The sequence below is a fragment of the Rattus norvegicus genome, chromosome 19 (assembly GCF_021556685.1).
Source record: "Rattus norvegicus strain SHRSP/BbbUtx chromosome 19, alternate assembly SHRSP_T2T, whole genome shotgun sequence".
Taxonomy (NCBI): domain Eukaryota; kingdom Metazoa; phylum Chordata; class Mammalia; order Rodentia; family Muridae; genus Rattus; species Rattus norvegicus.
In genome coordinates, this window is record NC_141552.1 from 32,612,392 (window position 1) to 32,637,303 (window position 24,912).

The 24,912-nt window shown below is 48.4% G+C and overlaps 2 long non-coding RNA genes across 4 annotated transcripts; one reads left to right on the forward strand and one right to left on the reverse strand.

Annotated features, from left to right (window-relative positions):
- Window positions 1-426: 426 nt before the first annotated feature.
- Window positions 427-2,699, reverse strand: LOC134483619 (uncharacterized). The gene is made up of 3 exons (XR_015644319.1): window positions 2,250-2,699; window positions 1,428-1,558; window positions 427-755 (listed from the first exon to the last, which is right to left on the reverse strand). It is a non-coding gene; the product is annotated as an uncharacterized LOC134483619 (long non-coding RNA).
- Window positions 2,700-4,236: 1,537 nt separating this feature from the next.
- LOC147999356 (uncharacterized) lies at window positions 4,237-10,167 on the forward strand. Of its 3 annotated transcripts, XR_015644322.1 has the most exons (4): window positions 4,271-5,272; window positions 6,034-6,344; window positions 6,472-6,547; window positions 9,980-10,167. It is a non-coding gene; the product is annotated as an uncharacterized LOC147999356 (long non-coding RNA). The 3 variants fall into 3 exon arrangements; XR_015644320.1 differs by lacking the exon at window positions 6,472-6,547 and having other exon boundaries at window positions 4,237-5,272; window positions 9,980-10,162; XR_015644321.1 differs by lacking the exon at window positions 4,271-5,272 and having other exon boundaries at window positions 5,937-6,344.
- Window positions 10,168-24,912: the final 14,745 nt, after the last annotated feature.

Here is a 24,912-nt window from a genome sequence, read left to right on the forward strand (position 1 = left end):
TGGCACACTGGCCCATCTATTTCGGGGTGTTGTTTTTGGAACCACCACAGGCTTACCCCAAGCAAGAACATCACATAGTTGCTTCCCTTGAGGCTCCGTGCTAACGGTTGCCCTCCTGGTCACTGCAACCCCAGAGGGAGTTTTTAAAAAGATTTCCTCCTTGTAGCTCAGTGGGCCATTGTAAGTACAGGGTAATGTTTTTCCTTGCAGGTGGACATATTCATTTTTGGGGTTGTGATTAGGTCACACAAAGTCCTAGGAAGTGGCCTATTGTTCAGGACTGGAAGGCAAAGTTGCATAAGTAATGCCATTCTCGTTAGAAGTTTGATGAATGAAATGTGGCAATGAAACTTCTTTTGTTCTTGTCTATGGGGCCCTGCAACTGTTAATGTATAACTTGCTATATGGATTCATAATTATTAATCATTTTTAAAGCAAAATTCTCTTTAATGGCTGGAATGGAAAAATGAGGGCTTGATGAAGTGACACGCCACTCAGGCTCTGTTCTCCTCCCCAGCGGCAGAGCGTGGAGTCTCCTCCCCACGAGAGCTTTGGAGATGAAGATGGCAGGCACTGCTCGGGGTGAGGGTGTCGTCTGCCCCGTGCCCTGTGAACAAGCGTGTCTCTAGCCTTTGTTCTCACCAGGTCGGCTGCGACAGCTGCTTCCTCAGCAGGCAGACGAGCCCTGATCTGCTCCTGTGCTGCTGCTCTGTAGTCAGAGTCTGGAGACTTCAGCCTCTCCGGGCCTCTCTGTCCTGAGAATGTATGCAGAGCACTCTGGGCTCTATGAAATATTTCTGGAAGCGTGCTCCCATTTAACCCACTGCATCTGCGGGAAGTTAGCCAGACTCCCACGTCATCCTGACTAGAAAGCCAAGCAAGGCAAGGGTAGAGAGATAGAGCCGCTGCGGCCAGATCACGAGGGAATGACTGCAGCCCAAGGCTCCTGATGTGGGCTTCCAGGGCCACACACCTACTAAGTGTCAGGACAGGCTCTTTGGAAGTCACGGACCTTGAGGCAGACTTTCTGGAAGTTAGGCCCCAGGGGAAAAAAATGCACCTGCCTCTCCCAATCGTAAGCTTACGCAACTGAGAAGGTTCTAACCCACTGGTCTATGGGACGCGGGTGTGATTTGCGTGGTTTATTTCCTGTCTTTGTTCTTAGAGCGAGCCCAATTTGACTTTGTGTGATTGGCTTTGTCCTACAAAGGCCGCGTGTTAGAAACAGTGGTAGTCTTTCCTGAGCTCAGTTATGGATGGTGTTCAGAGAGGGGCCTTAGGTGGGAAGTAGTTGGGATTAGATGAGATGGACTATAAAGGTGGGGCCTCTGTGATGATGTAATCTTATTTGGGGTTTTACTGCTGTGAGCAGACACCATGACCAAGGCAACTCTTATAAGGACAACATTTAACTGGGGCTGGCTTACAGGTTCAGAGGCTCAGTCCATTATCAATATGGTGGGAACATGGCAACATCCAGGCAGGCATGGTGCAGGAGGAGCTGAGAGTTCTACATCGTCATCTGAAGGCTGCTAGGAGAAGACTGGCTTCCAGGCAGCTAGGATGGGGGGAGGGGGGGTTGCTTATAGTTCACACCCACAGTGACACACCTACTCCAACAAGGCCACACCCTCGAATAGTGCCACTCCCTGGGCTGAACATATACAAATCATCACAAACGGCGTCTTACGAGAAGAGTAAGAGAGACTTGGTGAGCATGTTTGCTGCCTTCTCCCATGTAATGTTCCCCACCATCACCACCCTGGGGTGCAATGTGAGACCCTCACCAGATGCCTGCACCATACTTGAAGATTTCTCAGCCTCCAGAACTATTCAGTCAAAACGGTTGATTTATTAACTCACAAGATCATAACTTTATATTTGTTCAAAAGGATAGAGAGGAACAAAGGGGAGGCCACATTGTTTCAGAATCACCTGCTCGATCAAGAACAACCTACCCCACAAGTTATTCTAGTCTCTGAGGAAAACAGGATCGAGGTTAGAGCCCCCGCCTCCCAACACTACTACTCGATAACCAAAACCTAACTAACCTTAGCTACAGGAGCACCACCCACAAAAGCAAAGACGACTCTGCCCCAGGGAGTGGTCACATGACGGAACACCCTTCAACCTTTTAAAGAGGGCAAAGCTGCCATGCGCGGTGACTCAGTGTCACCTTTAAAGACAACACGCTAACTGAAACAAACCAACCAACCACAAAGGGACAAATGTTTTAGGAGCCCACTTACCTGAGATCCCTAGAGCGGTCTGACACCTACAGATGGGAGGCAGAATGCTGGTCGCCTGGGTCTGGGAGACAAAGGATGGTCTGCTCTCTTATGGGGACAGAGTTTGAGTTTTCCTGGATTCTGAGGGGGGTCAGGAAGCTGTCTCTGATCAGTAAAGCACTTTCCTAGTGAGTGTTGGGAACTGAGTTTGGACCCTAGAACCTGGGTAAAGAAAGTCAAGGAGGCTCACACTTGGAATTCACTAGGGAGACAGAGACAAGTATATCCCTTGGGCTTCCTGGTCAGGTAGCCTAGCCTACTTAGCAAGTTTCAGCCAATGAGACGCCTGCCTCAATAAAAAGGTGACTGCTCCCCAAGGAGCAACACTCGAGGTTGTCCTCTGACCACCACACTCACGCCTGAGTGCAGACCCATGAACACATGCACACAGACAAACTCACACAGAGGCCTGTGTGGCCAGTGGTGATAGTTGCCTAGCAACGAGACAATGAGAACAGTATTCTTAAAAAAAAAAAAAAACAAAACGGTGACTGTACCTACATGCATATCTTACCACAACCAGTATGAGAATAAGTTTTAAAAATACAAATTACTCACCATGGGAATGTCAGATTAAAAATAAACACATGAATAAAGGAGATTCACTGTGGGACCAGGTGGCTAGGGTCAAGGTTCACTGGTGCTGTGAGTGTCAGGCTCCCACCATGCTCTCCCTGCTCCGGGTTGATGGGAGAGCATGATGGGTTGGATCACCAGGCTCTTCTCAACTTCTCCATCTTTGGCCCCTGCATCTGGGCGTGAGGGGAGTCTCCACTCAAGGAAACCATCATCCACCTCCCTCTCATGTGTTGGTGGAGGGCCAGAGAGCTTTCTGACTAGGCATGCTAGATGTTGGCTTTCTTTTTTAAGGAAGAAAATAAGGCTTTGCCTTGTTATTTTGAGACAGGTTCTATGTTGTCCACGCTGGCCTCACTGGGATCACAAGTGTGTGCCGTCACACCCTGCCTTGCATGCCTTTTTGAAACAAGGCTAGGCAAGTGTGTGACCTGCACAGTGTGGAAGGACGCATTCGTCTGACAAGTCAGAGCTTTGGGACCCGGTCTTCTGTGTAACTAGGAAGGAAGTCACTCCCAGCTTTGATTAATATCTTAGTTGGGGGTTTCTATTGCTCTAAGAAAACACCATGAAAACCAGAAAGCAACTTGGGAAGGAAAAGATTTATTTCCTAGAGAATTCCATATCACGGTTCTTCATTTAAGGAAATCAAGGCAGGAACTCAAGATTGCAGCGTATAGTTATAGAAATCGATCCATGCTGTAGTCGGCTGGGCGCCGGTGATGGTGATCTCTCCACACCCATGGCTATCCCCATTTTGGCTTGGGAACAGCAGCTAATGGCGGTGGGAGCCTGGGCGGAGCGCGGCTTGGGGTTCCCAATGGGGTGGGGAGCCTGCTGTAGCTGGCCATAGCTAGAGTAGATTGTTTTTGTTTGTTTTTTGTTTTTGTTTTGTTTTGTTTTGTTTTTTCTTTTTTTCGGAGCTGGGGACCGAACCCAGGGCCTTGCGCACTACTGAGCTAAATCCCCAACCCCGATTGGTTTTTTATGTAATTACACGCTACAACTGTAAGGGACGTTGAGCAGAGGCATGGAGGAGCACTGCTTACTGACTTGCTCCTCATGGCTTGCTCAGTCTGCTTTCTTATATGACTTAGGACCACGAGACCAGAGGCGCCATTGTCCGAAATGAGCCTCGCGCATCAGTGGCTAATTAAGAAAATGCCAAAGACGTGCCTACAGGCAAATTATGGACGACGCACTTTCTCGGTTGAGAGTCCTTCTTCCCGAATGACCCTAATTGTGTCGAGAGGACAGCAAACTAACCAGGGCAGTCGGCTTGGAGGAAACTAAGAAAATTTGGGAGCGTGCGACTCTTCTGTTCTTCCTTGGGGGGATGGGTGCCTCAACGCCTCAATCCGCCAGGCTTTGGGAACGTTCTGGAGTACAGCCCAGGGCCAGAAGAAAGGTGGTCTGCTCCTTAGCTGCTGTGGAGCTTCCAGGAAGAAGCCGAGATGTAGAGATGGGTCTGGCCCTGTTCTCTGGCTCTGGCTCTGAGGCTGGGGGTGAGGGTTTAGGGCAAGTGTCAGGTGTCAGGGAGAGGGCGCCTGCGCAGGAGGAAGAGGGCCTGTGGCGAAAAGTCAACTGCCGAAAGCTTCCCTGTCTCACACACTGGACACTCCTCATTGGCTGGGGAGGCGGCTAGTGAGTCAAGCCTGGAGAGCGTCAACCCTGGAGCCCAATGACCAGAGTCTGAGAACCTGCCCTGCCATTTCCTGACCTAGTTCAGTTCCCCCACCCATTACACAGAACAAAAGGCAGCTGCTTCGGAAGGCGCCAGGGAGGAGCTGTGAGCTTTTGCTCTTGTCAGCCCAACAGCAGTGCCTGGCGCACCTGAGGCAGCTGGCGGAGCACAGGCTCCTCATTACCTCAGCTCTGGCCCAAGGCTCAAAAGCCTGGGCAGCTCTCTGCCCCTCGGGTGTGAGCCTCTGGCCTACTAGAAACAGAGCTGAGGGACTGATTGGCTTGGACCAGCTGGAAAAAAGGTTATGGGATAATAATCAAGGCAGCTGTGCCCTGAAGGTGTTCTGGAAGGCCCTCTCATTCCTCCCCTGATGGGAAACCGGGAGGAAATGGCGGACTTAGTAGTCAACCGGGGATACTCGTGCCAAGGGGAGGAAAGTTTGCTTTGAGGTCAGTCCTCAGTTCACACTGACCCTCTAGCTGTGTGGCTTTGGGAAGAGTTGTTTAGCCTCTCTGAACATCAGCTTCTTGTCTATAAAATACAAATAGTAATTCCTTTCTTCTGGAGCCCTTCTAAAAATTAAGCGAGAAAATGTAAAGGTCTTAAATCCAGCCTTGGAATTCCATTGCTTCTCCTACCAAGATATGCAATCAGTTCCCTCATGGACGCCTCCTGTCTGACCCTGATTGGCGTGCGAAAGACTTGACACCATGTCGCTCTGGAGGTGAGAACTTGGGAGACTCACAGTCCTCTTAGCCCTTTTAAACACTAACCCAGCCCAGCACTAACCACGCAGGAAGCTGGCTAGCCTGAAAGGGCCTGCGGCGGGAGGATAGCCAGAGTCCGCACACAGTAGGTAAATGTGTGAGGGAGGTCACACGCTTTAAGCACAGCACTCCTGTTGTTCAACTCCTGTTGTCCTGTTGTTGGGTAGTTGCCGGAATACAGCAAGGGGGAAATCTGACAATTGTAGCTGTATGACGACTTCTGTGAAAAAAATTATCTCTAGTTGACACATAATTAGTGTGCGTATTTTTGGGGCAGGGTAAAGCCCTTTGACACAGCATGCAGTGATGGAATGGGTAACCTCAAACCTCGCCTAGCCTTCCTCCCTGCTGTCTTGAGACCCACAATCACGGTTAGCTCCAGTTGCCACTGAACTGTGGAACATCAGTCTTCCCTGCTAGGTCTTGTCCTCAAGGGAGTTCTACATCCTTGGACAGGCACTGGGCAGCAGGACATTTCAGTGATCCCGGTGGTAATCCTTCTCGAGTCACCTCATCTGTCACCTGGGACGGTGCCACAGCCCCTATTAATACCGCCACACGTGGCAGTGCTGTGCTCGGTGCCACGCTCTGGCTGCCTGTGCGGGCACAGGGCCTATTTTTAGAGTGTTATGTCTGTAATTATGTAGTTTCGCCGCCTTGCAAATGCGTATCTGCTCTGGGAAGAGGTTACACTTCCGTGGTCTGTTATTTTTGATAGGACAAGATGGGCAAAGTCTCTTTGAAGCGGAGCGAAGGGCAGCCATGCCTCCCTCCAGCTCCAACTGCCCTGAAAACAGTGCTGGGAGTTCCCGGTTGCCGATCACTCAGCAGCCATTGTAACATCAAGGTATCTATGGGGCAGACACTAGCTCTGCTCCCTGGGGCCAATTCTACTGGGATCAACAGAGTGCGGGTGTCAGCAGAATGGGGAATGAGTTCCCGGGAGCTGCAGCTCTGGCCAGGAAGGACCGTCAGTGAGATTTTTGACTGCAGAGGAAGGAGAGTGGACAATGTCAAGGTCAGACCAAGGTGAGACAGTGCTGGGCTGGGACTTGGGTGGAGCAGGGCCTGGTGGCCCGCATCACTGCAGATCACAAGGCCAGAAGCTTTCTTAAGCTTTGGAGTCTGCTCTAAGTCACAGAGCATCTGGTTGCAGGGAAAAGGCATGATCTGAGCTTCAGCAGGGTCCCAGGCCTGGAGGAACCCAGAGATTGAAAAGGAACCTCAGAAAAGTAAGCAACATCTTTTATTTAGCCATTCGACCACTCATTCTTTCACTCAACAAACCTTCATAGCATATCTGCTGTCTGGTTACTAGGGAGACATCAGAACTTCCAGTTGGCTTATACAATAACTCCTGCTTCCCCATGCATTAAGAGTCCTGAGGGCCCCATTCCTGCAGAACAGAGACAGAAGTACAGGTCCTGCCAAAGCAGCTAGAACTGTGGTGGAATGCCAAGTCAATGCAGAAGGCGAGTCCAGGGCCCCATCAGACTTCTCACAACGCTGGGCTCACTGGGGACACCAAGTGACCACACCACTGTGAGAAACCTGACCACCAATGGTAGAAAAACCATAAGACGGCCACATTCCCAGCACGGAAACAGCTCAAAGGATCATGCAAAAGCAGGGGGCAAATGGCGGTAGAGCTGCGGTAGCCTGTGGACTGGTAGCCTGGGTCCATTGTGTTTCTACCTCTTTCCTTTATCCAAACATATCTGTTGCCTTTCTTTATTGCATGCAAAAGAAGTTTTAAGTAGAGACCATTACGGCACATGGGAAGAGGAAGAGGGAAGTCAGTCTGGACAGCACTCTTAGGAACACACGGGATTGTCCTTATTAACTGTATATTTTAAATACGGTACTGAAACTCTAGCTTTTCTTTTTCATTTTTGGTGTGTGTGTGTGTGTGTGTGTGTGTGTGTGTGTGTGTGTGTGTGTATGTAGGGTCCACTTGTGTGTGTACACATGTGTAGAGCCCAAAAGCCAACCTCAAATATCATTCTTTGTACTCTATAAAAAAGTAAAATGTCAGGCTGGAGAGATGGCTCAGTGGTTAAGAGCACTGACTGCTCTTCCAGAGGTCCTGAGTTCAAATCCCAGCAACCACACGGTGGCTCACAACCATCTGTAATGAGATCTGATGCCCTCTTCTGGTGTGTCTGAAGACAGCTACAGTGTACACATAAATAAAGTAAATAAATCTTTTTTTAAAAAATGTAATCACTTTTGTTTTTTGAGGCAGAACAGCTCACTGGCCTGGCTCACCACATAGGCTAACCTGTCTGGCAGTGGAGCCTCTGGGATCTGTGTGAGTCACCGCCCACTGCTGGGATTATAAGTGTTGGGTCACCATGCCTTGCTTTTTTATGTGGCTACTGGGGATTAAATTCATGTCCTCAAGTTTATACAATAAGAACCCTACCAACTAAGCCATCTCCCCCAGATCCCCCCTTCCTCTTGCTTGTTATATATTTTTGAGATTGTTTTATAATTATAACATTTCTTCCTTCCCCCAAACCTTCCCGTAGACCCCTTCCCCCCTCTCCTTCAAATTCACGGCCTCATGTTTTTATCAATTGTCATTGCATGGATATATGTCTCTGTGTATACACATCCCCTCCTAAATATAGCCTGTTGAGTCTAGACACTGTTAATTGTATATATGTTCTCAGGGCTGTTTGTCCATGGACAATCAACTGGTGTGCTCTTTCCTGGGAAGAGCCATCTGTCCGTCCACGTTTAACTACTTGCTTATAGTCCTTTATGTGGGGTTGAGGCCCCTTGGGCTTCTTCCCTGTGTATGTCTGCACTTCCATTGGTATCCGCTTTGCTCAGCTCATGTCTGGGCAGTCATGTTGGCAAGACTTGACATGCGTAACTTCTGCTGTTAATAGGTGACGCAGTCTCACAGCTAACTTCCTGATCCTGTGGTTCTTACAATCTTTCGACTCCATTTTCCACGGGGGATGGAAAATGTAGGAGTGTTTAGTAGGTGTGTCCAGTGGAACTGGCCTTCCAGCTCTGCATGGCTATTGGCTGTGATTTTCTGTAGTGTTCGCTGTCTACTGCACAGAGAAGTTTCCTTGATTAGGATCTAAGACTATATTTATCTGTGGTTATAAGGACAGATGTTTGCGGATTGCTGTTAAGGGTTATGCTGGTTTAGTAAATTAATAGTTGTAGCTTTTTCTCCAGTAACCATGACTTCACTAACACTGAACAGTTAGCTAGGTTCCCAGTAACAGCATGGTATCCCTCTTGTCGAGTGGGCCTTATGTCCAATTAGAGAGCCACTGGTTTCCATCAAGGTGTGCTTGCCACTCCTGCACCTGTAGGCTATTGTACCATGCTTGTCCTTGAGGTAGTTTATAGGCGTCACAGCTAGGGAGGAATGTTGGGCGCCTCCTTCCTTTGGAAGCTTATGTCTTGCCTTCCAGATGCTCTCCCCTTCAACATAATTTTTATTTATTTTTAAGAATTTCACTCTCTGTCTCTCTCAGTGTGTGTGTGTGTGTGTGTGTGTGTGTGTGTGTGTGTGTGTGTGTTTATGTAATGTATATGAGAACACTGTCGGTGTCTTCAGACACACCAGAAGAGGGCATCAGATCTCATTACAGATGGTTGTGAGCCACCATGTGGTTGCTGGGATTTGAACTCAGGTCCTCTGGAAGAGCAGTCAGTGCTCTTAACCACTGAGCCATCTCTCCAGCCCCTCATAAAATAGATTTTAATCATATTCTTTCCCCTCCCCTAACTCCCTTTAGATCCCCCCCACACACACATCTCCTGCTGTTTTCCTTTCTTCTCCCTCTTAAGAAAAAAATTGAGTCCAGTTGTGTTGGCCAGCTACTTCTGTGGTCCGTATGCCCAGTGCCATTCCACTGAAGACAAGTCATTTTCCTTCTCCCATTGGCTAGCATTTCAATGAACTTCTTGGCTAGGGGTGGGGTTTTATACCTCTTTCTTTCCCCTCCTTCATGCGGGAGTTCGCCTGCCTTGAACCCAGGTAGGTTTTGTGAATGCTGTCATCCTCTGCAAGTTCATATGTATGTTTCCCCTGGAAAACACTGTTTCAGTGCACTCATTTCTGCTCTGGCTCCTACAGTCTTTCTGCCTCCTCCTCTCTCCCCCTCCCCCTCTTCCCCTCAACCCTCCTCCTCCTCTCCTCCTCTCCTCCTCCCCCCCCCCTCCTCCCCCTCCTCCTCCTCCTCTTCCTCCCCTCCTCCCCCTCCTCTTCTTCTTCCTCCTCCTCCTCTTCCTCCTTCTCATAGATCCCTGAGCCTTGAGGGGAGGGATTTGATGACTGCATCCCAGTTAGAGCGGAGTATTCCAGCACCTTTTCCCTGCACATTGTCCAGCTGTGGGTCCCTGTGTCGTTCTAGTCCCCTGCAGGAGGCAGATTCTCTGCAGAGGACTGAGCAAGGCAATGGCATTCCCCCCCCCCCTTTTTGAAAAGGAATCTTGCTGCATCCCAGACTTCTGGGCTCAAATAATCTCTGAGCGGCCGATGGCGGTGTGCACTGTCACTGGGTTCTGAACTGTGAGAAACTTCTAGAGGCCCTGACACCCTTTGTGAATATGAATGTTTTGTGGACTCAGGACATCCGTCATGAGGACACGCAGTGGGTGATTTAATGCTCCTTAATTCTTTATCTCCAAAGAAAGCGTTTCATAGCTGCCACTGTTATTCACATACCACGAAGTCCTGCCCGCTCCAACTCCCATGGAGACCTGCCTGTGAAAAGCCTGTCCTTGTGTGCGCGCGACAGAAGAAGCAGAAGGCTTCAGTCTGTAAAGATGGCTGTGCTGCAATAAACCATTTCCGGATTGCTCTGGTTTATTTAAAAAATGGTCGAGCTTCTGTATTTCCAATGCACTGTTTAAATTATTACTGGCAAAACGGTAACAAGCAGGACCGGCAAGAGTGTGGCAGTCTGCACACTCATACTCTTGGTGCTGGTTCAAAGTCTACTGGGTCCACAGTCGAGGGTGCTCACAGCGAGCTTCACCGCCTAAGAACGCACTTTAAGGAATTAGTGTCAGAGATGTACACAGAGGCATATAAAAAACAATATTTATATAGCATTATTTTTGTGCATAATACACAGTAACTTCTAAAAATGGAAGCTATAATTACCGGCATTACCATCAATTCCTTTTCCAGCCCCATCTGGTTTTTAAAATCAGAATATTATAATTAATATATTTTTACATTGTGTCTAATCTCTTTCCAGAATTATTTTTTGACACTTGTATTATATTATAATCACACTAACTGCAATTATGAGAAATTAGCTTTAAGGTTCTGGGTTTTCGGCTCGGCAATGCCTCCCTCACGCTCCCTCTCCTGGTATTTGAATCCTTTCTTTTGCATCACTCACCAGCCACCTGGAGGATTTCTTTTCTTTTCTTTTTTCCTAGAAAGCAATGGGAGACATCTGAGGCCTTCCCCACAGGTTGCCCAGGGCCTACTTGGAAGTTGGCTGCCTCTCAGCTCTTAATTCCTGAATCTCAGTCCATCAGAAGGCTTTAACTATTGAAACATCTTAGCCTAGGATTTTTTCCTAACACGTGGCCCAATGGATATATATCCCCCACCCCGCCTTCAAGGAATGAAACGTTTATGGAATCTAGAAGCTGTGTCACAATGGGGCTGGGGAGGTGGTACAGGTGTGACGAACACTGGCTGCTGTTCTACAGGATCTGAGTTCAACTCCTGGCCCCTGTGAGGTAGCTCACAGCCATCTCTAAGTTCAGGTCCAGGGAAATCCAGTGCCTCCTTCTGGCCTCCATGGGTACTGTAAGCATGTGGTACCTAGACACATGTTCAGGTAAAACTTCCACAGGCATAAATTAAAAACCAACCAATAAATAAAGTACATTCCTGAAACTCAGCCACGGTTCTGTTTCTGTCTCAGAGAACCATCACCAGAGTCGGCTCATCCCCTACCCCAGAGAGCCATACTGCCTTTCAGTCACAGAGGGACTGCCACACCCCGTGACCTCACATGGAAACTTAAGAAAGCAGCTGCAGTGTGTCAATGAGCAGATGTGGCCATGGCCAACAACACGTTATTTGCAAAAGCAAGTGACCAACTCCCAGGAGGTAGCTTATAGATGCTTTAACTCAGGAGATTCTCTCATCCCACCTTGGATGGTGATGGTGACAATGACAATGAAGACACCAAAGACGATGATACTGCTGCTTGTGATGGTGATGGTGATGGTGGTGGTGGTTGTGATGATGATGATGATGATGATGGTGGTGGTGGTGGTTGTGATGATGGTGGTGGTGGTGGTGGTGGTGGTGGTGGTGGTGATGATGATGATGATGATGGTGGTGGTGGTGGTGGTTGTGATGATGGTGGTGGTGGTGGTGGTGGTGGTGGTGGTGCTGATGATCTCACTTCCTCTGTATCACCATTTAACATTTCTAAACAGTTATTTGGACCTTAGCATCTTCCCTCCCTCTCTCTTTCTCCCTCCCATTCCTTTCTCTTCTATCATTATTGCCAACTCTTGTCTTCTCATTCGCACCTAGCAACCCTGAGATCATGCTCAACCCACAGGCCTTGCTTTCTGCTCCATGACCTCATGTGGAAACTCTCTGGAAAACAACCCTTTTCATTGTCAAGCACACCCATCAAAGAAGCAAACATCTCTGCTCTTAAGATGCCCTAGTACGCCATAATAAATACCACGGCTAGCAGTGACTTGCTGGGGAGGGGGTGTGATTTTGCTTACATATCCAGATCACAACTGATCATGGAAGGAAGTCAGAGCAGGAATTCAAGTCAGGATCCTGGAGGCAGGAACTAAAGCAGAAGCCATGGAGGGGCACCGCGTACAGCCGTGTCCTCATACTTCACTCAGCCTTTATTATACAGCCCAAGACTACCTGCCTGAGGGTAGTGTTGCCTACAGTGGTCTGGGTACTTCTAGATCAGTGATCAATCAAGAAAATGCCATTCAGACTTGCCTACGGGCCAGCGTGACGGACACACTTGGATTTTGTTAACAGTGCCTCTGTGAAACGTATCGAGGACACAGATTTCATTTCTTTTGGATACATACATAATAACCCTACAGTTTTCCTTTCAAGGTGCTGCCTGCCTCTTTTCCACAGAGGCCACACCATCTTCTTATCCGTAGTACACAAAGGTCTCTCCATATCCTCCCTGACATTGTTCCCATCTCTCCCTTTATTTGTAGCCAGGTGAGTGGTGTGGAGTGGGGTCTTAGCTTGGATACCTGTTCAATTTTGAGAGGTTTTCTGATTGGGTCACTGTAGGCAGTATGGTCATCCCTGAACCAACCATAGTGTCCCCAACCTGGGTCATGAGGACCAGCCCAGCGATCTGCCCAGCAATAGGTGGTGTCAGAAGGAAGGGGGATTTATTGCAAGGTAAATGCAGTATAGGATCGAGGGGCTGGGAACAGAAAGATCGGAGTTAATGGCTATGGAGGCTCTGCAGCCAGGGGCTGCTCTGGTGGTCTGCTTTGGGATTAAGTCCCAAGGTACAGCTGCACAGGCTCAGCCTTGACTGACTCTAGATGGTCCATTTCTCACCTCCCTAGTTCTCATCCCAGGAAGATGGCTGCTGAGGTCAGGAAAAAAAAAAAAAAAAAAACACTGGAAAGGTTTATCAAGCAAATCTCTCCCTCATATTCTACAAGTCACACCCAGATGGGCCCTTCTCCCATCCGAGTTCTCTGTGCATCTCCCTTTCACAGGGTCCCTTCAGCTCTTACTGTCTAAATATCACCCTTGTTGAAGTCCCAGCGTGGACACTTTCCGCTTAGAGTTGATACTTCCTTGGGGAGTCTGAGAGGTTGCACCCATGTACAAGCCTGTGTCTTCCTGTATGGGAATAGTAACCCTACTTGACTCTTGGAAACAGCCTGCGCCCCAAGCAATGGGTCTCAAAGAAGGACAGTGATGAAGCTACTGAAAACACATTGGTCCATACGACTGAAGTCTATCAGCACTTATCAAAGGAGCGCTGGGACACCCTTTCAATATCCCCCCAACGTCCTATAAGATAAAACAAGACAAGACAAAACAAATGACAATAAACCCTCTGTTAATTTCATATTATAAGTGAAGGAACAGGAGCTCAGAGAGGTTAATAGACTTTAAGACACACACACACACACACACAGAGTAAGCCACATCCAGAGCTAGGGGTGTGGGGGTGAGGGAACACTGTCAATCATCATGATCCTCCCATCCCATCACCAGCTACGTTCCTTAGCAAACCCTGCTGTTTTCCTTGTGAAGGTCTGCCGTTCAGTTGCATCCTTACCACTTTTTAAAAATTTTTTTTAAGATTTATTTATTTTTATTAGTACACCATAACTGTCTTCAGACACACAACAAAGGAGTGTAACAGATCCCATTACAGATGGTTGTAATCCACCACGTGGCTGCTGGGAATTGAACTCAGGACCTCTGGGAGAGCAATCAATGCTCCTAACCACTGAGCCATCTCTCCAGCCCTCCTTGCCTCTTGTGGATTGAACCATTATCCTGGCCTGCCTGGCCTGCTGGGATCACCTGCTCTGTGCTTACCAGGCCCTAGCCCACATCTCTCTATCTCCCCCTACTCCCCAGGCCAGTAGAGGCTATTTTGCATGACCACCCAGATCCACCCAGCCTCCACCCTCCTCAGCCTCCAGAGCTGAAAGGGTGGGATTCCTTGCTGACATTTCTTTACAGTCGTGATGTTCTCCATGAGCCACCTCAGGTCCCTGGGGCACATACATGAACATGATTGTTACTGTCTGAATAAACCCTGGGGCTGTTTGCACCTGAATCTGAGTGTCTATCACTCTGTCCCCACTTCCTGGCTCCTTTCTTGTCGCAGCCACTTCAGGGTTCTCTCAAAAATTCTCTGGACCGTAAGGAATGGGCACCGCATTTTTATTATTCCTTCTCCATGAGACTACCTTCCGAAAGCACCACAGCCCCAGCAGGCGCTGCTTCCCACGTAAGGTACAATGAAAGGCTAGGCTGGATGGATGTGGGAGAGATAGCAACACATGTATTTGCTACAGAATGAGAGAGAAGGGGGAGGGCAGGGAGGAAGAGGGAAGAGATATTGATCTTGTGATGTCGAGCTGCCCTGGGCTTTAACGGACTCTCAAAATTGGTCTCATTGCTTCAGATCAATGGTAGGTTTTAATACTTCAGACCTAAATCTCAAGGGCAGCAAGAGACTCTCCTCGAACATCTGGCTGCTTTCCTCAGGTTCTCAGGACACAGGTGCTCACTTCTCTAACACATTATCCTCCTGTGCCAGAGGATGACAATGGGTGAACAGAGAGTTTTAGGGGGAGTTGGTGTCTAAGGTGTCACTGATGAAGCAGTGGCTTCCCTGACACATGAAAAGAGGTAGGCTTGTGGGCAGGAGCTGGTGACATGGGCTCTGAGGTTGGAATGAAGGTGCAAACCCACACAGGGTTCTCTCCGGCTATAGAAGAGCCCTGAGAGACAGAAGGGAGACACTTGTTTGACAGAAGAAGAAACAACCATTACAGTGACCTAGGCATGGCTGGATGTGACCAAAAGGGTAGACTACATCATCTCTATGGGAACATTGGTGTCCAAGGGCTTTTCCTCTGTCTGTGCATTATGTGCACCAGTGTGTGCAGGTATGCACATGCACATACATACATACATACATACATACATACATACATACATACGTACGTACATATACACATACATGCATTCATATGCATAAGCTTGCATACATATTCACGTGCACATGCATATATGCCTAGACGCACACACATGCACATGAATACATGCAAATGTACACACACATGCATGCATATTCACACACATGTAAATCACACATATACATTGTTAGTTGAGCATAAAGCAGGGAAGCAGAAGAGGGTCCCTGGGCTCTGAGTTCTGGCTGCTCCAGTTGTCAGCTATAACTTTGGATCCATCAGTAAGTGACCATTCTGGGGAATGGGTTTGGTAGGAGTAATACAAATTGGTATCTTAGGACTCTTGGGTCCACACAGGTGAATTGTAGCCTAGAATGATCACCCCACACGTGCTACTTTTTTCCCAGCCACTAGGAAGCAAGCAGGCCAGGGAGGGTGTGCAGCGAATCTCCCAGTGCACGGCACAGCTCTGTGTGCTGATTCCATGGAGGTTCTGGTGCTACAGGCTGAGGCAGCCAAAGCCCAGGTGTAAGAGACCTGTTGCTGCAACTTCATCCCGCCCCCCGGCCCCACTACGTCCGGGACGCTCTCACAAGGTGTTCTTGTCTTCTCTTGGAGTCCTGCTCTCATGGCCCCTCAGGCACAGCCTCAGTCTCTCTGTGTCTGCTCTGCCTATAGACTCTTGTGCCCCAGCGGGCAGAGTTGCGGAAAGTTCTTTCCCTAATTTCTTGGTTGCATCGGGCAGCTAATCTGTTTTGACATGCTATCTAAATGACCTTCAAATCAGCATACAGAAGAAGCCATCCATAAGTCATGTCCTTTATGCACATGGTATGTACGGAGAAAGAGCTCTATCGGCTTCGCAAGCCAAATGAGAAGGGTCATTATTAGGGTGGTCCCAGGGTCTCCATATTCACTGCACATATCAAATCCGCTTTCAATGCAACCAGTCCCATCAGCTGTCAGGTTCTATTAAATATATCCCTCAGACCCACTGACCAGCTGACAGCAGAGAAACTCAAAACCGTATGCCCGCCATTAGCATCATAAAATGTGAAGTGGGCTGGAAGGGATGATAACAGAACGAAAAGCAGAGGAGATGGAAATCTGTAGGGCCCTTGTGTCCTCCTAAACTGACCACCACCCCCCGTCCCCGCCCTGGAGCTACAAGAACACCCATAAAACACTGGGGTGGAAAAAAAGGCAGTACCAAAAACAAGACAAAAGTCACCGTGCTGTAGGCTCTGCAACGCCATGGGTTCTGTCACCTTGCGTGAATGTGAGATTTACATAAATGTTTCATGAGCTTTAATACAAAGCGTAAACAGAAACGCTCATCAGGCAACATCTGTGCTGTTTCCCCAGATAATGCAGTGTTCCTTCCAAGTCAATGAAATACAACCTATCGGAGGGTGGGGGGCGGGGGGCTGTTAAAACGTGCGTGCAAAGGCTGCGTGTGATTAGACTTTATTTACACTTTTGCTGACATTCTGATCCACCCAGCATAGTCGGAGTCAGAGAGGAGCTGCTGATGGCCACCACCCTGGAAGGTGTGCAGGATCCTTTGGAGACAGATCGTGGGAGTGTCCAGGAATCAGACCCCACAGAAAAAGCCGGGGATGGATTTCTGGATGTGACCCATGAGAGCGGGACCACTTCTTCAGCCCTTTTGTGGAACACTCACCGGACACAAACGAGCTCTTTACCTTAAATCCCGCAGGAAGCCGCAGTGGGTCAGATACCCACTGGCTCTGTGTGGCTACAATCTGATCGTGATATTGGTTCCATATGAGACCCTTTAAAGCAAAACAAAAAAAAAGTTATAAGACCAATAATTTTTAATGAAACTTGGCTTAGCTCGCAGGCTGGTCCAGCAGATGAGAGAACAGCCTGAGCAGGAAGCATAATTCTCCTCCTCCTCCTGGCAGGGATGAAAGGGAGCATCGTTTCAATCAGAGAAGACCCCAGCAGAGAGATGGTTTGGATTATCAATCTTACGCAAATGGACATGGAGGTCTTGTCTCTCCCACCACATGTCTCATGGCGAGGTTTCCTCTCAGATGGGTGTGGTACACCACCCAAAGTGAGGGGGGCTTTCTGCTCTTGTTTGTTATGTCGGAGGGTTTTTGATGGAAAATTTGTAGCTATTTACCCACCACCAATTCATCTATTCATCTATCAATCTACCTATTATCTACCTGTCTATCAGTCTGTCTGTCTATCATGTCTTTCTGTCCATCCATTATTAATCTGCCATCCATTTTATCCATTCATCTATTCACCCATCCACCATCCATCCACCCATCCATCCATCATCCATCCATCCATCCATCCATCCATCATCCATCCATCCATTCATCCACTAATTGTCATCTCTCTCTTTAGTGTGAAGATTCCCACACTTGATAGTTCTGGATAATTCTTTCTTGTGAGGCTGCCTCATGAGGTGTCCTTGGGGTCCCTTAACTCTACCCTCTTACCAGTCACCTCCTTTGGAAGGGGTCTGAGTCATGTTGCCTCTAGTTGGATGCTTTAGTGTTTCCTAGTCTTTGGAAAAGTTTGCTGGCGAATCTGGGTGTCCCCCACAGGATGACTCTGTTCATACCCAGTGGTCTAGCTTCACCCATGCAGCAAGCGCAGAGTTTGTGTGTGGTGCTAAGGTGTCACTTGTTAATAGTTTGATAAGATGAACCACAGAAGGACTTGAGAGAGGGGGACTTCCAGGTACACTCCCCTTGATCCTGCCTCTCATATCACTGTGCCCGAGATATCCCAGAGATCTTAGGGTTGATTGAAACCATCTTGTCCGTTTAATGTGTCTCCGCGTTCCTTTATTCCAAATTGCTGTCTCCCCTGCTAGACAGATGCAAGCTCGATGATGAATAGATCCTGGCAAGCCATTGGTGACAGTGTGGCACTTTAGCCAAATCTCAGAGCTTTGTCTTCAGAATGCCGCTATTGGAAGCTTGCATTAGCTCTGTTGACCTTGGGCAGTCACTGAGCCTCCCCGAGCTTCATTTTCCTCTTTTGTGAAATAATTAATATTAAGAGCTGGTGGTGCTAACTGAGGTAATACTATCTCATAAGATGCCCTCCACGAGTGTAAGCCACTACTACTCACTCCCTGGAATTACACCAACCAGTGTAGAGCCCAGCACAGGGAGAAACAGAATGGAATGAATGAGTGAGTGAGTGAATAAATGAATGAAGTGATTCCTCTTGCGTCTATCTCTAATATTAAATTCCTTCTATTAGTGATGACAATTCATTATCCAGCCACTCCCCCTTTTTGTTGTTTCAGTATGGATGGGGCAACTGCCCAAAAAAATGTTAGCTTTAAGGTAATTCTGTTGTTTTTGTTTTTGTTTTGAGTCAGGGTCTCACTACACAGCCCAATCTGGCCTCAAACTCAAAATCCTCAGCCTCTCAAGAGCTGGGATTGTAAGTGTGCACCACTATGCAGGTCTCAAACTCTTGCTTTTAAGTAAGTGATCATCTCGATATGAAAGGTCTAGGCTTGGTGACAACTTGGTGACACCCACTGGTGACATATCTTCCCTCAGAAGCTCCCATCTCAGGGACTTAGAGCTCTCTGAAACTCAGCCTTTTGCTTCTTCAAATGTCTTCCCACTTCCTGAGTTATAGAGTTCTGTCAGCGCCCTAAACAAGATGTTGGGGTGGGGTAGCCCAGTTGGCTAGAGAGCCCAGGATGGGGGAATAACACGCAGGTAGACTCCTTACACGTCCAGTGTCAAATCACCATCTGTAAGGTGTGTGCTCAGTCAGAACAGAAGAGAGATATAATTATGTCATTCCTAACGAATTCTGAAGGAAACAAAGAATTTAAGGAAAACTCTGGAGACAGCCAGAGAGAGAAGCTGTTTCCTTTGCCAGAGCTGCCCTGGAGAAGACGCATAGCTGATCAAACATCGGGGGATCACAGGAGGCCGCTGGCCCCAGGGATGCTTGGGAGAAAGCAGGAAAACTCTGGAGCCCTGGCCAGTCTCAACCTGACTTTTATTAAAGAAATTACACGCTCCTCGCGGCTTCCATTTGCATCAATAATATCAACTTCTGGACAAATGATTCTCTCTGGGGAGCGGGTTCTGAGTCTGCCTCCTAATCTTCTTTCTTTGAAGTATCCAAGGGCTTAAAGCATGGGTCAATATCGGGGGCCTCTGGCCTTTGTGGGAGGGGGCTTGAAAGGGTCTTGCCTGGAGGACGGTGAGACCACCAGCATCCATAAACCCTTGTAGGCCAGTGTTTCCATGCAGTCCCTCTCCGGAGCACAGAGCCACCTGCTTACCCTGCTGGAAGTCTCCGAGGCCCTGCTGAGTCACGGGAGATGCCTTCACCTTCCCGAAGCTGGAACGTAGGTCACGATCATCGACACAAGTCTTGTGAGTAAAAACAGTTCTGCAAATACAGCGGCATTTCTGACACTGTAAGCTATGGAGCAAGCGTCTTTGAGAAGAAATGGATGAAGATGCCCGGAGCTGTCTCTTCAGTAGCTTTTCCTGGTTGCATCGAGCTCAGTAGTTACACCCTGTCCATGGTATTAGGGTGCAGACGCTGTGGGGCTCAGGCCTGCAGACCAAGCCCAGGAATTAGGTGCTATCGTGCTTCTTCTATTGGATCCAGACCTCATGTCTTAACCTATGAGCTATTAAGTTTTTGTGGCCGAGTGAGTTTGTAAAACTCAGACTTAATCAAGATTAACAGGGTTTTTGCTCCAGGACTTTTGCAGTCCCCTGATACACGGTTGGTTATTGGAAGACTCCAAGAAGACCGTGGACACATCCCTAAGCAGATTGGACCACGCAACATCCCCTCTTTTATATTTTCAAAAAACCGTCTGTCCTGTAAGACTTTATTAAGGGGAATGAGTTACAAGGACATGGAGGTGTCACTGTGGATAGCCACAGATCCAGAGCCACCAAACCAAATGCTGTTTGATGACATATATATATATATATACATATATATGCATATATATATATAATGAGACAGCTTATTTCTCAAAAATCACTTCCATAGCTGCAAATAACTGAACCGAAAGCCTTAAGTATGTCTGAGCTCACATGCTAGTTGTTCAAAGCCAGAAGAATATGTTGGCAGATTTCTTTTTCTTCACTGCTTGTAAGCAACAAAACAAAAACAAAAACTCTCACTGACCTCCTCCCTAGGTGATCTACCTGCAGACTCCTGCAGTAGCGCTCCTAAAGGCCACCTCTTACCAGCTCAGTGAATTAGAGTCCAGTGGCTGACTCTGACCTGTCACTTGCCTCGTAGACAAGGTTCTAAGGGAGCACAGCCATGGTCACTAGCTTGCTCACTGTCCATTGATGCCTTGGTTCTGTGGGAGTCATGCCTACCATACAAACTAGCTTGCAAGTCCCTGCTTCAGAACAACATGCAAAGTCTCTTCAGTAGGACGGTTGTCTCTTGTTTCCCTCTGAGATGGGCTCCTGTCATGTTGGATCTGGTAAGCTCAAACATCCTGGGTGTACTGTTTGCTCCAGTGTGGAGGAGTTGGAAAGGTGGGTACATTATCACCTTTGCAAACACCTAGATAAATATAGGTGACATCCCCTTGTATAGGGAAAGAATTCCAAAGAGTTGACTGTCTAATATCACCCCGAGATCTGCAACCCCAGTTGTGGCTCTCACAACTGTGACTTAGGAGGCTGGGGGGTGCTAAGGAACAGTTTGGAACACAGGCTCTGAACTGACCTGGCCCAGACATGAATTCTGGCTTCCTATTGGATCAGTTTCACCTTGGGAGAGGTGGCCTGAGTTTCTACCATAGTGTTCTGTGGGGACAAAAATGTGTGTTTTTATGGAACACACAAGCTCTCAAGGTCCAGAGAAATGGAGGCTCTCATTATCCAGAAAGGGGCCTTTGTCTTTTCATATAGCAAACGTCTTGATGGCAGAGGTCTTGTGGCTGCTTTTCTGTGTCTTTTGTCTCTGTCTCCTTCCAAGTAACTCAAACAACAGGTTCTGTCAGGACGGGGTGTTAGGGAACCTGTTAGGGAAGTTACAATCTTAAGTACCCTGAGCTGTTATCAGAATGAGCTCTTATGGGGGAGCTGGCTGGGGTTGGGTGACCTTTGTCTTGGTCTCAGAGGTCAGAGCCTCAGAGGTGTGGCATCTCAGTTATCTCTCATCCTGGACTTGGTGTCTCAGAACGACAGCCATCCATCATGGCTGCGAGTTTCATAGGGTGACTGGGCTCAGTGGAGCGGTTTTAGCTTGAGCTCCAGTCCTCCGGGGATTCAGTAGGACTAACCAACAGCTCTCTGCCTGTGGGTGGCAGTTGATGCTGGCTGTGGGTAGGTGTTCCTTCTGGGGTTGTTGGCCAGAGCATGTGGGCTGACTTTCATGATTATGGACAAGTCTCTCCATTCCGCTCAAGCTTCTGTGAACGGCCACTGAGATCTAAGAGGAAGAAAGAGTACCCAATAATAATCAAATGGTTGAGACAAGTCCCAGAACACTCCCCCTGAATCCCATGGTTAAAACAGACCTCAAGACTGTCTTGGACTCAAAGGCAGAGGACTTAGACTGCCTTGGAAGGACACAACATCTGTGGCCACTTTGAGCAACAGCACCTGAACTCCCAGGGCTCTGGTCCCTACTGAACCTGAACCTGGATTGCTGCCCCCCAGCCTTGCTCCTCCCCCACTGCCTTGTCTGGGAGGTGACCCAGAGCTTAAGTCTCCATAGACATCACAGTGTGTCAATTGCAGGTGATCCTGTATGCCCTGGTGGTGTCCCTCCCTCCTGGGCCTTCATCTAGTTTCCACCTGGTTCCCATCTCTTCCTTCTTGATGCTGGAGTAACTCTCACCTTCCTCTCACCGTCTCTCTAGATGTCTCTTGCAGGAAGACCCAGCTTCACACCCACCAGCTGGTGTTCTCCCCGTCCCGTCTAGACTTGCCCCACCGTGCCTGGCCCATTCATTTGCTGTCCTTCCCCTCCTCAGTCATTGCTGGCTACCCATTTACTGCTTCCCAATGGGCAGAATGGCATGCCGGTTGACTTGGTTTTCTATGATGCCTTCAGTTGGTGCTCAATAAAGAAAACCTCCCCACTGGCTGCCTCACACTGACCTGATCTCAGAGAGAAGCATTAAGAATGGGGGGGGGGGTAGAAAAAGAAAAACCAAGAGAAAATCAGCAGGCATGTCCTTGGAGCCTAGAAAGAGAAGGAAAGGATGCTTGGTCCAAGATGGTCCACAGCAGCAGCTTAGCTGAGCCAGCAGTCCTGGCATCTGTCCCTGGAAGATGTTCAGGTTTGGTTGATTCGCTCAGACAAGGTCTTACTGTGTAGTCCCAGATGACCTGGAACTTGCTACGTAGACCAGGTTGGTCTTGAACCAGGTTGGTCTAACAGCTCTGCCTCCTGTCCAGATACCTTCTGAAGAGCTATCAACACCATTCGTCCTCACCTTGTTCCTAGGGCGGCCTAGAGACTTGGAAGAGCATGGTCATGGTGAGAAGGGAGTACCTTTGATCTTCCCTGGAAAGTCTTCCCTTTATTCTTTCTATTGTTTGATCTTTCCACTGTGTGTGTGTGTGTGTGTGTGTGTGTGTGTGTGTGTGTGTGTGTGTGTGTACTGTCACACTCACTCAGCATCTCCATGGTTGATGAGCATCCCAACTCTGGCCCCTCCACTTACACAGTAAGTACGTCAACTACTGAGCAGTCGCCCCAGTCCCCCGAAGATTATTCTTCCAAAACAAACTCATGTGAGGCTGGATCCTTAAAATGCACCAGGGGAACATGGTGATTATAATGACTCCCAGTCCCTAGTACTTTTCCAGAAACTCTGGGTCAGGTGGGGTGGCCTACCCAGATGGTCAGTGGCCTCTGAGCTGAGTATGGAAGCTGCTTTGTCCCTTGTGTAAAGGTCACCTGCCCTGGCCTGCAGCTGTGGGGGTTATAGGTGACAGTGCTTACCCCTAACCCGAAGCCCCTAATAAGCCTAATGAGGACATAGGATTTCTGGCCAGCCATTCAGCTGTCCGGAAGCTGTGCCCTTCTGGAGACAAGCTCAAAGCAGCCTCATAGAGGCCATCTCCATGTGGTTTCAGGGCTGCCAATCCTCCCTGAACCCTACCTTCTGCTTCCCTAGGAGTAGCAAGCCTCAGAGCCCTCCTCTGCCACACAAGCACCACCATGTGCTTCTTGCTTCTCTGGACTTTGAAGACCCCTCAGCAGAGGGCCAGAACTCTAACTTTGGGAGGAGGAACGGCAGACGTGGATATCTTCCTCAGCTTCTCCAGACATAGCGCTCACACGCCGACAGTTACCACACGCAAACAAAAATGTGCTACTCCTAACATGAGAAGTATCACATTAGTCCCGCTGATGTGAGCTGACTGAATGCCTGGTAGCATTTTCTTTACTACACTTCAGCACAACCATCGCTCTTTCTGTGGAACTGATAGTAGACATATTCTTCAGCCGACAACCCGAGTGTCACCCCATGCTTGGCTGCCCTCATTTTTCATCATGAGGTTGAGTGCAGGTTATTCCAGCCCCAAGCACCCTAGTCCGTGCTCCCCAATTGTGCTATGATGAACAACTCTGGAGAGTGGCTGCTTTTTACACAGCACTGACGCCCCCAGAAACAAAAGGAAGACAGCTGTGCAAAGTTCACACTGGCCCTGGAAAGTCTTCTCCGGATCCAGGAGTTTTGCTGGGTCAAATGCTGGCCAACCCCGTGGGGCTGCTTATTAAAACTCTTAGTAGTTGCAGCAAAGTCCCAGGAGGTGTTCCTATGGCTTTGGGTTGTTCCGCTAGGGTACTACTGATCGATTGACTAATTAATTAATTAATTAGGTTGGTTGGTTGGTTGGTTGGTTGGTTGGTTGGTTGGTTGGTTTCGGTTTGTGGATTTTGGAGACAGATTCTCCATGTTAGCGTAAGTTGGCCTGGTCCTCTACAGTACTCTTCTTGCCGCAGTTTCCCCAAAGCTGTGTGCCATGGGCTTTAGGTTCTGTTCTATCTGCCTTCTTCCCATGAAAACATCTCCGATATTATTTGGCCATTTTTAGCGGTCAAACGATACTCAGGGAAAGGGGGTAGCCTGGATACCTGGATACCCCTGGCTGGTCAGGATACATGCTGGGAAAGAGGAGACTCTGTGGAAGATGAGAGTGTCTGCCTCCGGGGGGCAGGAGTAGAGTGAGTCACGGGGAGGTCTGCTCTCTCTAATTTGCCTGTTCCCCACCAGCAATGAGAGGAGCACTCTTATCAGCTAGAGAATTCAGCCAGCCGGACAGGGTCACATACCACACAGTGGCTGTGCCTGGATCGGCTGTCTAGCCAAGAACAGGCTGGTCTTTGTTCCTGCAGGACTGGGGGTGCCACCTGCGAATGGGGGATCCAGAGTGGGTGCAATTATGTTTTTTTTTAAGGTATGGAAATTGTATCTCTACCACGGACCACGGGAAAATAAATGGAAGAAAATATAATGTTGAGAGGAGAGGTAAGCAAGGTCAGTTTGAAGGCCAGCAGCTCCGATCCGCTGAAGAAACTCTGGGAGCTCATGTACTCGCGCTGTTGCAGGGGCCTCCTATGGTACCAAAGAGCAAGGTCACTGTTTCAAGCCAGGCTTATCCTCTCTCCATGTCCCCGTAGTCTTAGTCTCAGACTTTGAAGAATCCTTGTAGATCATTTGCTCATCTCTCTATGTTGACCCAAATCCTTCCATCTTTTGGAATCCTTTTGTCTGTCTATCTATCTATCTACCTACCTATCCTTCTATCTATCTACCTACCTATCCTTCTATCTATCTATCTATCTATCTATCTATCTATCTATCTATCTATCTATCTATCTATCTATCTATCTATCTATCTACCTGTCTGTCTGTCTGTCTGTCTGTCTGTCTACCTACCTA